Genomic DNA, 12,297 nt, shown 5'->3' with positions numbered 1-12,297 from the left:
GAATCATAAGTGGACTCCCCATTAAGGATGGAGCCTGATGTGGGGCTCCATCTCACAATGCTGACATCATGACCTAAATTGAAATCAAGAGTTAGAGGCTCAACTGACTAAGCCACCCAGCACCCCTACAACACAGATTCTTAACCAGGGGTGATTTTACCTGGTCTCAACTGGGAGTAGGGTGTTACTGGCGTCTAGTGGGGAAAGGACAGGGGTGCTGCTAAACATTGAAGAGTCCAGGACAGCCCCTCACAACTAACCATCTGACCCAAAATGTCAAGAGCATTGATATTAAAAAACCCTAGAGTGTGGTCAATGACCAATGTGCGTAAGCTTTAGAGAGGAATGATGTTTACAGTGAGTAGCCAAATCGACAGGATATTAACATAGTACTTAGGGAAAAGTGTTTTTTGAGAATGTCTTAGATCTTTCTCTTCATATTCTCACTATCCTCAAATATCCCTAAGATGTAACAGTCTCTTATCTTTCCTCATTAACTGCTGTATTTTCAAGCTTCCCATGTGCCAAGTGAATCTAGAGACTGAAGAAGACTATTTGGGAACCACAGACCTGGGTGGAGGAGAAACCCCCGTGGGAATTTTGTTGCTTTGTGATCCACTTCATGATGCACGAGGCAGAAGTCAGCTCCTCTGAGGTTGGGGCGGGCTGGGCCGTGAGGTTAGCTAGGAGCACATAGGACATCATCTCCACCTCAGATGAGGGAGCCGGGGGTTTGTAAAAATGCCCCACTGGTGCCCTGAGTTTCTGAGGTTGCTCCCAGTGGACTGAGTTGTCTTAAGGGTGAGAAAAATGAGAGAATCCTGATTACTAGTAGATGATACGTGAATACATACCAACCCATCCCTGCTTCCTAAAGCATTTCTGTGTCACTTTAGAGATTCAGGTATCTCCTAGGGTTCTTGGGTAGTTATGATATTTGCTCTCACACTTCTGGGATTTCTGTATTTATTTCTTTTTCACAAATTTCTTATAGTCTTTTCTGCAGCTAATACTTTAATGAACTAACTACTTTGAAGGTCTTGCTTCAGTAAATATTTCCCTCCACATCACCCAGCCCCTCCACCACTTTCTGGGTCATTGATTTCCACTTGTTTTCCTGTGTGGTCAGACTTATTCAAGACAGATAGATACATAGAGAGGTAGATCAGCAGATGGACAGACAGGTACATAGATGGGATGGATGGATGGACAGACAGTTGGATGGAGAGACAGAAGACAGATATAAACAGAGAGAGAGAGAGAGAGAGAGAAAGGCACACACACACAGAGTCATCTAGTAGAAGGTAATATACATTCAGTTTTTCTAATCTGTTTCTAGTATCTCTCAGTACTGAGAAAAAAACTTAAGAAGGAAAATTACAAACTTACAATGGTCCCTTAGCAACACGAGAGAGAAAAAGATGCTTGGTGTATCAGATATATAAAAAAAAAAATCAATTTCCAAGTGTTCTCCGTTCTGCCACTTATTAGTTGTTTGTACCAGAGATGTTTATTTATCCATGCTGAATGTCATTTCCTCCTTTGTAAAAAGAAATGAATAGCTTTCATTTGACAGGATTTTGTTAAGAATTAAATTGGCTAATTTATGTACATGCTGTGAACTCATAGTTGAAAGTCAGAATAGATTTTCTTTTCTTATCAAGTGTCACCATGGTTCCTGCCATATTGTTCCCCAAAGGTGTTATAGGAACCATCTTGGTGTTTGTAGTTCAGCTGTCTCTGGTAGCCTGGAATGGAAGGTTCAAGAAGCACAAGAAGTGTTATAGAAAGGCAGACCACCCATAAGTGCAGGCTGATGCAGCCAGAAGCCACAGACATGTCCTATCTGACATGGTTTTAAGAATATTATGGATATGCCATAATACTACATTTTATTAAGTAGAGGGAAAATCATCATTTCCACAAAGTCACCATCATTAGCTTAATATCTGGTTATATAATTCAAGTTTAATCGGGAAAAGTCTCAGAATAACAAAGTAAACTTTTGTCTCACCACTGATTATATAGCCAAGGGCCTTGGACTTGATCTCTGGAGTCAGCTGTTGGGTTTCATTCAGATAGTTCAAGACATAGATGTTAGGAGCAAACAGGACCATGTTTTGTTCTCCCTAGCCATAGGGCATATGGAGAAGACTCAGTATATTTTGCATAGCAGAACATAATATGTCACCTAGGGAATGTGAAAAATTAGATATCAGAGTAATTTCAGCTCTTAAGAAGACCAAAATTATTTTTTAAAATATTTTATTTATTTGTCAGAGAGAGAGATCACAAGCAGACAGAGAGGCAGGCAGAGAAAAAGGGAGAAGCAGGCTCCCTTCTGTGCAGAGAGCCCGATGCAGGGCTTGATCCCAGGATCCTGAGATCATGACCTGAGCCAAAGGCAGAGGCTTAACCCACTGAGCCACTCAGGCACCCTTAGACCAACATTATTAAAGACAAATTGTTTTCATATTTAGAGTCATAGACACCATCATTTAGGTAAGAGGAAATTTATATTTAGAGAGTAAGACTTCCAGAATCCTAAGAGAGATAGATGCTATTAATAAGTCGCAATTTATTTATTTATTTATTTATAAAGATTTTATTTATTTATTTGACACAGAGAGAGAGATCACAAGTGGGCAGAGAGACAGGCAGAGAGAGGGGAAGCAGACTCCCTGCTGAGCAGAGAGCCCAATGCGGGACTTGTTCCCAGAACTCTGAGATCATGACCTGAGCTGAAGGCAGAGGTCTAACCCACTGAGCCACCCAGGTGCCCAATAAGTTGCAATTTAAAATATAAATATTGGAGTGCCTTGGTGGCTCAAACCGTTGAGTGTCTGACTCTTGGTTTCAGCTCAGGTCATGGTCCACAGTTGTGAGCCACACATCAGACACCATGTTCAGTGAGGAGTCTGGTTGAAGATTCTCTCCCTCTGCCCCTCCCCTTATTCTCTTTCTCTCTGTCTCAAATAAATAAACAAATCTTAAAATCCCCCACAAATATATAGATATAGGTTTATAGATTCAGATGTATGATAGCTGTTCTTTTGTCCCAAGTTTTCCAGGTGCAAGATGACTCACCCAAAAGTGAGAAAGAGGCTCTGGCAGATTCTTTGACCCACATTTGGTGGGAGCTTCAGGGATAGCTGCTCAGATAATGCAGTACCTTTGGAAACAGATAACCCACACCAGCGTATGACATCTCTTATTGTAATAGAATGTAGTGGTTCGAGAGGGGCTTCAGATCCATACTTACTACCTCTGTACCATGGGTGCATTACTCAACCTCCTCATAGTCAAACTTGCCCATGTGATGATTCAGTGGAAGAATGCATGTAAAACACACGTGCATTAGAACAGCCCATGCAACACTTGATGTCTCCAAACAGGTGGGCAGTTACTGTTGTGGTTATTATTATATTTAGTCATATTATTGTGTCTCCTTTAGGAACCCTGGGTCTGAGGAATAAGGACTTTGACTTAAGGTGAAATTACCTTTAATTGTACAGCTCTTCTTGGCACAAAATGACTTCCAGAGTCCTTTCCCCTCTCATTTTACTATGTTCTGGGTAGCTCTGCATGGTGGTTCTCTCTAAAAGAAGGTGTGGGAGCTGATAGGATGTGTAGTTCTTTGATCTCATTGTCTAATCCTCTGATTGTATTGTTCTCTGCTTTTTATGTTTTAAATTGGTCCTTCTCAAAAGACAAGAACAGTGTCAGATATACTATGGATGTAGAACTAATACTAATATGGTAATGTAATTTAAAGGCTACAGCTGTTTCCTTTTTTTGTTTTTTTTTTAAAGATTTTATTTATTTATTTGACAGACAGAGATCACAAGTAGAAAGGCAGGCAGAGAGAGAGGAGGAAGCAGGCTCCCTGCTAAGCAGAGAGCCCAGTGCGGGGCTCCATCCCAGGACCCTGGAATCATGACCTGAGCTGAAGGCAGAGGCTTAACCCACTGAGCCACCCAGGTGTGCCCTGCTACAGCTGTTCCTTAATGAAATGATAAATCCCTAATGTAAAGTGTTTTTTTGTTTGTTTGTTTGTTTTTTGGCCGTGAAACAATTTTTCAGTAAGATGAGTACAAAATGCTGTATGTTTCATCATTAACTATTTTGGAGAATATCACCATCATTCAACCTTATTAAGACTTTGCTGTCTTTCTACCTAGACTATGACATTCTGAGCTACTATGTCCTTATTGGTTCATGAGCAGTTCCTGGACTATGGAGGTAAAGGCTAAATGTGAACTGAGCAAGCCCCAGTGTTAGTCTTGTCCATACCCCAAGGACATAATAACCCCCTCTCTTGGGCTCAGTGTCCTCTTCTGTAAAATGCATATAAAGAAATACTTATTGCTATGTCAAATTTAAGAGAATGTTCTAAAGATAAGGGGAGATAACATGTATGGACATCCATTGTAACTTGACATACATGTCCCTGGGAGGCATTATTCTCACTCTGATTATGAAGATGGACTCTTTTTTTTTTTCTTAAAGATTTTATTTATTTATTTATTTGACACAGAGAGATCACAAGTAGGCAGAGAGGCAGGCAGAGTGAGAGGGGGAAAGCAGGCTCGCCGCTGAGCAGAGAGCCTGATGTGGGGTTCGATCCCAGGATCCTGGGATCACGACCTGAGCTGAAGGCAGAGGCTTTAATCCACTGAGACATCCAGGAGCCCTCTGAAGATCGACTCTTACCTGAAGTGCAAATTATAGAGTTGAAAGTCTTTGCTCAATACCTTCAGGCTCAAGTTGGGGGGGGGGGAGGAGAAAAAGGATAAATGTCCAGGTTTTTGAAGGATAACCACAGGTTCATTGCTTTGAAGGGTGGGGTTCATCTTAACACCCTACTTATCATCAAATTATGATAAATCCATTAAACTCTGAAGAACCATGGAGACCAGCAGAAGAGAAAATGAGGGATAATAAGGAAAGATAATCAAAGGTAAAAAGTGTGAGAAATAAATGAATCTTAGAAGAGATGGAGAGGTCAGGAAAAGGGACTAGGTCTGAAATAATTCGTAAGAAAGAGTATTTATGATAGAGACTATGGACTCTGAAAAACAACCTGAGGGTTTTGAAGGGGCTGGGGGTGGGAGGTTGGGGGAGCCAGGTGGTGGGTATTAAGGAGGGCACGTATTGCATGGAGCACTGGGTGTGGTGCAAAACAATGAATACTGTTACGCTGAAAAGAAATTAAAAAAAAAAAGGAAATTTCTCATTTATGCTAATAAAGAAATATATCCACACAAAAAAAAAGTTAGCTAAAAAAGTTTGCTATAATACTTTTAGGGCAGGAAATTCCATTAGTCTTATTATCAGGTGGATTGTGTGGGTACAGTGTTAATTATTCTTTGTTAGTCCAAGAATATGGTTATGCTGTTTCTCACTGTTCCTATTGTTACAGTCTCAGGAAAATTTTGAAGTGGTTCAGACCAACTTACCTCCACCAACAAGGTTTTGACGACCGTATCTTTGCTCCTGATTTCAGGGACCTCAGCAATTTCATTTCCACACAGCTCTGGGGACTGCACTGCCTCTGCACTCACTGAGAAATTCACATTCCCTAAAACAGAGAATGTGGGAAAAAAATGAGCAACCATCTTGATAGCAGTCCAAGCCATTCCTAATAGCTGAAAATGACTTTTGCTCTGTAATCGTCTTGAAGGGCTGCCCTTTAGACTTACTACCAGCTGGAATAGGAAATAAAGCTGAAAAAAACCTCAAGGCTAATGGACACGGAGCATTCCCGTGCCCAAGTACAGTGATTATGGGGCCCAGGTGCAGTGGGAGTACTGGGAGGAAAACACTGTGGGTGAAATCAAAAGAAGAAAAGACCTAACTTTATGGAATTATATTTATGGGAAACAAAAAAGCAAATGTGGTATCAGTAGTGTTCAGATATCCACCACCCTTGTCCACCTGAGAACCTTTGGTGGAATGTCACTTACCCAGAGTTTTAGGAGTCATCATCCAAACCAGGGTTTGCTGCTCATTTGCACAGATGTGATAGGTTTCTTCTCACTTCTCATTTTGGGATTGTAGGAAGGCTGGAGAAGCTTTCAGTTCCACACTGACCTATCACTTGCAAGGGAAGTAGAGGGAGAGAAATTACCAGAATATGTTCAGAGAGACAATGAATGTGCAGAATTGGGGCCACAAATGAGGTGGGGGACTAAATTGGGATTTGGACAAAATGATGTCGTATAAGCTCATGTATGCTTTGAGAAGTATGAGGATGCAATTATGCAAATCAAGGATGATCACTTACTAGGAGGATTTGGCCTTTGCATTAGGGTAGACTGGAGAACTCTGCAGATGAAGCAGTGGGCAGTAGGGAAAAGAAGCAATGGTATAATTGCCCTTGGGAGCAGGACCTACTGGTTTCTGCTTGTCAGGTTTAAACTGAATCAGGAGCTGAGGGAAAGAAATTTTTGATTCTCTTCACCCTATTTTTCTTACCCAGATGCATTTGGGAAGGTAGTTGAGGACAGTGGTCTTGAGTGTGAAGACCTCTCCGTGGATCACAGAGTAGGGCACTGTGAGCTCCCCAAAGAAGGGCTGGAAGGTTCAGCAGGAGGCAGGAAGAATGAGACCAAGTCCAGTGTCATTGGATAGGCAGAAGGCCCCTGCCTTCCACTCTGTGATAGTACCAGGGCCTGTTACTCCCACTTTGGCCACCCCTGATGAGCTGGGGGAAGATAGAAATGTGAAGAACAGAAAGTGAACAGGTGAAACATCTCTTCTCAAGTGAGAATCAGTATGTGCACATGTGTCCACTAGGTAATGTATAGGCAAACTGAGTTGGGAATACAAAAGGCACTAAATGCTGCCTCTTTCCCTTATCAACATGTCTATACTTTAAAGAAAAATATTTGAATGTGATTCAGTTTGGTTATTAAACTTCCCTCACTGTTGTGTGATCTCATAAACCAGCATACTTAAGGATCATGATCTAATAAGCAGACCAATAAATTTATATAGCTTAGTGTGTTTATGTGCATGTTCTAATATTGTTTATGGAAGTCTCCCCCAATGGCATTAGGCAATCTAGCATTTGGATACTTTTAGTACCCATATCTGTTTTCTGGCAGTCTCAGGAATAATTCTTTCAGAATTGCTTATCTCTGAGACAATTTTACTAATGAACCCAAATAATAAAATAAATAAATAAAATGATTTATATAAAAATAAATAAATAAAACAATAAATTTATCAATTAAATATAAATATTAATAAAAATACTAAAATCAATCATAAAAATAACTAATAAAATAATAAACAAACAAACAAATAAATAAAAACCAAATAATAAAAGCATTTTTAAAGGCTCATCCTGAAAGGATGAGATGTTAAGATGATTATTTAGAACTTTTCAGAAAGATTATTCTTAGAGTTGAAAATGCTGAAGAACCCACATTCCCTCACCCACAGCAAATGGAGGAGAATGAAGGTACTTACCCTACCATCACCCAATACCAGATCCAGGTCTCAGGGAAATAAACCCATACTGTTTCAGAGATTGCCTCTGAACTTTGCATATTATTTGCGGACATATTATATGAGTGAAATTGAGGACCTGCTGCTAAACCTGCTATAAAATTAAGGGAAAATTACAATCAAGTTAAAGAAAAAGCATCCATTCATTTCATGGTGCCAATGTAAAATTTAGAAGAGCAAATTTTTTTATAGTGATTCTGTTTATTGAAACTGTAATTCAAATGCAAACTTCCATTTTACATACTCTTGCATTAAAATAAGCAAATTTCTTGCTGCTAGTGAAAAAAAATAACCTCACAATGCTGTGTGCTTTGCTTCTATGCAGAGGGGAAGAATCAGATCTATTAGTCTCTTCTTTTTTAAAAAAATTATTTTTATTAACATATAATGTATTATTTGCCCCAGGAGTACAGGTCTGTGAATCATCAGGCTTACATGTTTCACAGCAGTCACCATAACACATACCCTCCCCAATGTCCATAACCCAACCACCTTCTCCCTACCCCCCACGCCCCAGCAACACTGTTTGTTTATGAGATTAAGAGTCCTCTATGGTTTGTCTCCCTCCTGATCCCATCTTGTTTCATTTTTTCCTTCCCTACTCCCCAAACCCCCCACCCTGGCTCTCAAATTCCTTATATCAGAGAGATCATATGATAAATGTCTTTCTCTGATTGACTTACTTCAGAAGAGCAAATTTTTAGTATTCCCACTCAGATTGTCCTCCTGAGAGTTGTAGAACTTTGGAAATAACTTGTTGAGTCCTTATTCTTTGAGCAGAGAGAAGTCTTTGTTGAAGGTAGAAACTCCATGTTTCCTGGAGATACCATAATTCTATGTTGAGTGGAGACTCAATGGATAACAGGATACTAAGACAAGATAATGGATAATAGGACAAGATAACTTGGAGATCCATTTATGGTTTGTGGGAGAAATAGTGACTTCTCAAGATCAGAGTATTGTTTTCTCCATAAAAAGGATTGAGCAGAAAATGCCAAATTCTCTTTAGGCAACATGTATTCATTTGTTTGAATTACCAATGGGGTGAACAGAATTTTAATAATATCAACTCTTTGCACTATACTGAAGCTTGGAAACTCATTACAAGACTAGAGCATTAGAATTCATTCTCTTTATTTCTTGGGAAGGAGAAATGAAAAATTCAAGATGCCAAAGAGACATTTCCATTTGGTATAGCTCTATGATGGAGACAGAAATTATTTACAAAGTGAAGGAGTAGAGAACTAAACATGAAGCCTTTCTGGTTCTTTTTTGTTAGAAATCATCCTTAATTGAATTTGATTGAGGCTCTCCATCCAAGTACTCCATCTGATATTTCAGAATTGCCTTTGTCAAAGAATATTTATAAGGAAAACCATTACCAGGAATTTCTCCTCAATATCTCTCAACTATAAAAAGCATCAATAGTAATTGCTTTAAATATCATACATCTTCTTTCCCTCATGTCCTTCTAAGTGGCAGTCATCTCTATTATTGCCTTTGGTTTCTCACTGATGTTGCTCTATTATGTCTTTACTCTTAGGTTGAATATGGAAACAGATTATTAGTATTCAAGTTTATCTTAATGGATGGTGCATCTAAATAAATTATTTTCTCTTTCCTGCTCCATATGTCAAAGACCTTTCAACTTCTCCAGCTATTGTAGTTAATGAAGAATGGCTTAATGTGTTATTTTAACTCCATTTATTGGATGAAGACTATATTTTCCTTATTGTCTTATTCTCAAGGTCACCATAACTCTCTACTGATCCTTCCACAGTGTTTACATTAAAATTTTATTCTTCTTTATTTCACAACTCATAAACTCTACTGAAATGCCTTTAATTTCCCAAGACAAAATATTATTATTATTATTTTGTTTCTTTTCCCCATCTGATTTCATCAAAATGTGTTGATCCCTGGACATATCCTCTTATATTTTATTTCACTGCTGATCACAAAATACTTTCTCCTGGACATTCTGTTCATGGCTGTTAAAGGGCCACTTAGTCTAGCTTTGTAATACTTGTATTCATTTTTGACCTTTGCTATTTCAAGCAAAAAAGTATAAAAACTCAAAACTTAATTTTCTTCTAAATGTAGTATTTAGGTGATCTTATAAGGAACATATTAGATCATTTTACCCATCCCTTCTGAAACATCTTTCCATCTCACGCAGAGTAAAAAGTTAAGTTCTTTTAATGACCTACAAAGCCCTATACAATTTGGCCTCAGTTATTCCATTGATTTCACTCTCCCTTGATTCACTCCGTTCTGACCACAATGGTTCCCTTACCTTTAGAATGCTCTAGACAAGCTCTCACCTTAGAGTCTTTGAGAGACAGAATAGTATAGAGGTTAAAAAACATGGATCTTGGAGTCAAACAGCCAGATTTGAATCCATCCCCATTCCATATCTAAACTGGCTGTGGCATCTTAATGGCTTGAGTTACTTTTCCATTTGAAAAGTGGTGATAAACATAAAAAAGAAATAGGCTGACTCATTTCACTTAGCTCTACAGTCTCTATCTCCATCCATGTTGTTGCAAATGGCAAGATTTCATTTTTTTAAATGGATGAATAAAATTCCTAAGGCAGTCAGAGAAAGACAACTACCAGATGATTTCACTCATATGTGGAATTTAAGGAGCAAAACAAACAAGCAAAGGAGGGGAAAAAGGAGACAGACAGACAAACCAAGAAACAGACTCTTAACTCTAGAGAACAAATTAATGGGTTACCAGAGGGGAGGTGGTTGAGGAGATGGGTGAAGTAAGCGATGGGTTACAAGGAAGGCACTTGTGATGAGCACCAGATGATGTATGGAAGTAAAGAAATCACTAAATTCTACACCTGAAACTAATAAAACACTGTATGTTAACTAACTGGAATTAAAACAAAAACTTAAAGAAATGGAAATTACAAGGCCAAGGAAATTTTAGTTAATGCTGTGGTGATAATCATTTTGCAATATATATAAGTGCATCATGGGACATCTAGGTGGCTTAGTGGTTAAGTGTCTGACTCTTGGCTTTGGCTCAGGCCGTGATCTCAGGGTCATGAGATTGAGCCCTATGTGGGGCTCTATGTGCAATGGGCAGTCTGCTTGAGATTCTCTCTCTTCCTCTTCCTCTGCTCCAACCCTCTAAAAAATAAGAGCATTATATTAAACATATATATATATTAAACATATATTACATGTCAGTTACATCTCAATAAAGCCATCTATCTTCTATCTCCCTCTCATCGGTATTCCAAAACAAAGTAAGCACTCCACAGGTATTTTCTATTTTCTATTATTCATGTTGCTTTCTATGACTGATATACTCTTCTTCCAGATAGTCTCTTATTTTATCGTCTTCCCTCAAGTCTTTGCTCAGATTTCACTCTCTTGATAGGATAGTCACTGAGCACCTTATTGAAAGTTGCAACTCCTTTTGTCGCCCTCGGCCCACAAGAACGACAATGAGCCTGGTATGGTGTTAATGCTTCATTCGTTTATTTCATCAACTTCCTTAGCTTATATGTGGCTGGGTGACCAATAAGGGGCCAAGCAATGGGGAGAGCCAATGAGAGTCCTGTTACTATGCTGATTAAATTTGAAACAGCCAATGACTATGTCCTCCTTTAGGCGGGCTTCACCAGAACGTTTGTTGTTTACTTGCAGCGTATTTTGCTGACAGTGAGCCAAGTGCCATCTTGTAATGGCGGGGACTTTCCTGGCCAGAGGCGGTCCCCGACATCTCCCCCTGTCTTAGGTCGTCAGTAGCAGAAAACATCCTTACCCATCATCAGACACAAGATATCGATGATCTCTGTCCTGTCTTAGGTTGGTATGCTTCTCTACTGATCTTACCCGTCTTTGATTACCGATCTAGCATGCTTAGCCATATCTGGGGAGATGTCCCAGCCTCTATTGACCTAAGGGCTTGTACTATAGCTCGGCTCTGCTCTCGCTGCTGTGTTCTCCATTGGCGAACTTTTCTGAATAGAAGCAGAATGCCAATAAGAAGGAGGACAAGAAGACCAATTGTGCCAGCCCATTGTTTGGTGAACTGGAATATATTGCTGAATGTTTGAAATAGCTCTGGGAGGGAAGCTGGTTGCACACGCATACTATTTAGTTGAGTTATCTCAGCCAGAAGGATTCGTGAGAAATTTTGAAAATCGTCAGGCCAAGCACCCTGCAAATACTGGGAGAGCTGTTGGGAGGAATTCCTGGCCTTATTAAATTGAGAGAATTTTATAGGGGTAACATAAAGGGCTGGGGGTAAGACCCTATAAGACGGGAACATAACCTTTAACGGCAGTGTGATTATACTCAATTGGATACATGGGGGTGATGTTTGGTTCATGTCTAAGGTAATAGTAAAGTTCCTGGCAGATAGAAGGTATGATTCTGTAAAGATGCGACGTCAGGTGAATTGTGTACAGTAGGCAGTTCTAATGTTTGATTAGTTGTGAAAAATAGAGGGAATATTAATGAGGAGTTAGTAACTGGCAAAGGGTAGGGCCAGGCTTTAAGGATTGCTCACAATTCACGGGTCACTATCAGTGGGATGTGGAGTGTTAATGCTCCCCATATCAGTAGTATCAGTGGCATCTTCTTTAGCGCTGTCTTCAGGGTCTGAGGCTTGTCGGGTTAACCGCTCAGGAATCCAAATAAGTACTTCCTTGTCCTGTGGAAAAACACAAACAGAACCTCTGCTCCAGATTAGTACAGGGTCTGGACCCTTCCACTGTACTGTAAGAATATCCTTCCAAAGGATTAAAGGCTTGGGG

General features: G+C 39.5%; 1 pseudogene; it reads right to left on the bottom strand.

Annotated features, from left to right (window-relative positions):
• Nucleotides 1–4,200: 4,200 nt before the first annotated feature.
• Nucleotides 4,201–11,258, bottom strand: LOC132008591 (pregnancy zone protein-like; annotated as a pseudogene).
• Nucleotides 11,259–12,297: the final 1,039 nt, after the last annotated feature.

Source organism: Mustela nigripes, unplaced genomic scaffold (assembly GCF_022355385.1).
Source record: "Mustela nigripes isolate SB6536 unplaced genomic scaffold, MUSNIG.SB6536 HiC_scaffold_438, whole genome shotgun sequence".
Taxonomy (NCBI): Eukaryota; Metazoa; Chordata; class Mammalia; order Carnivora; family Mustelidae; genus Mustela; species Mustela nigripes.
The sequence above is the reverse complement of the archived record's forward strand: the minus strand, read 5'-3'. Positions and strand labels throughout refer to the sequence as shown.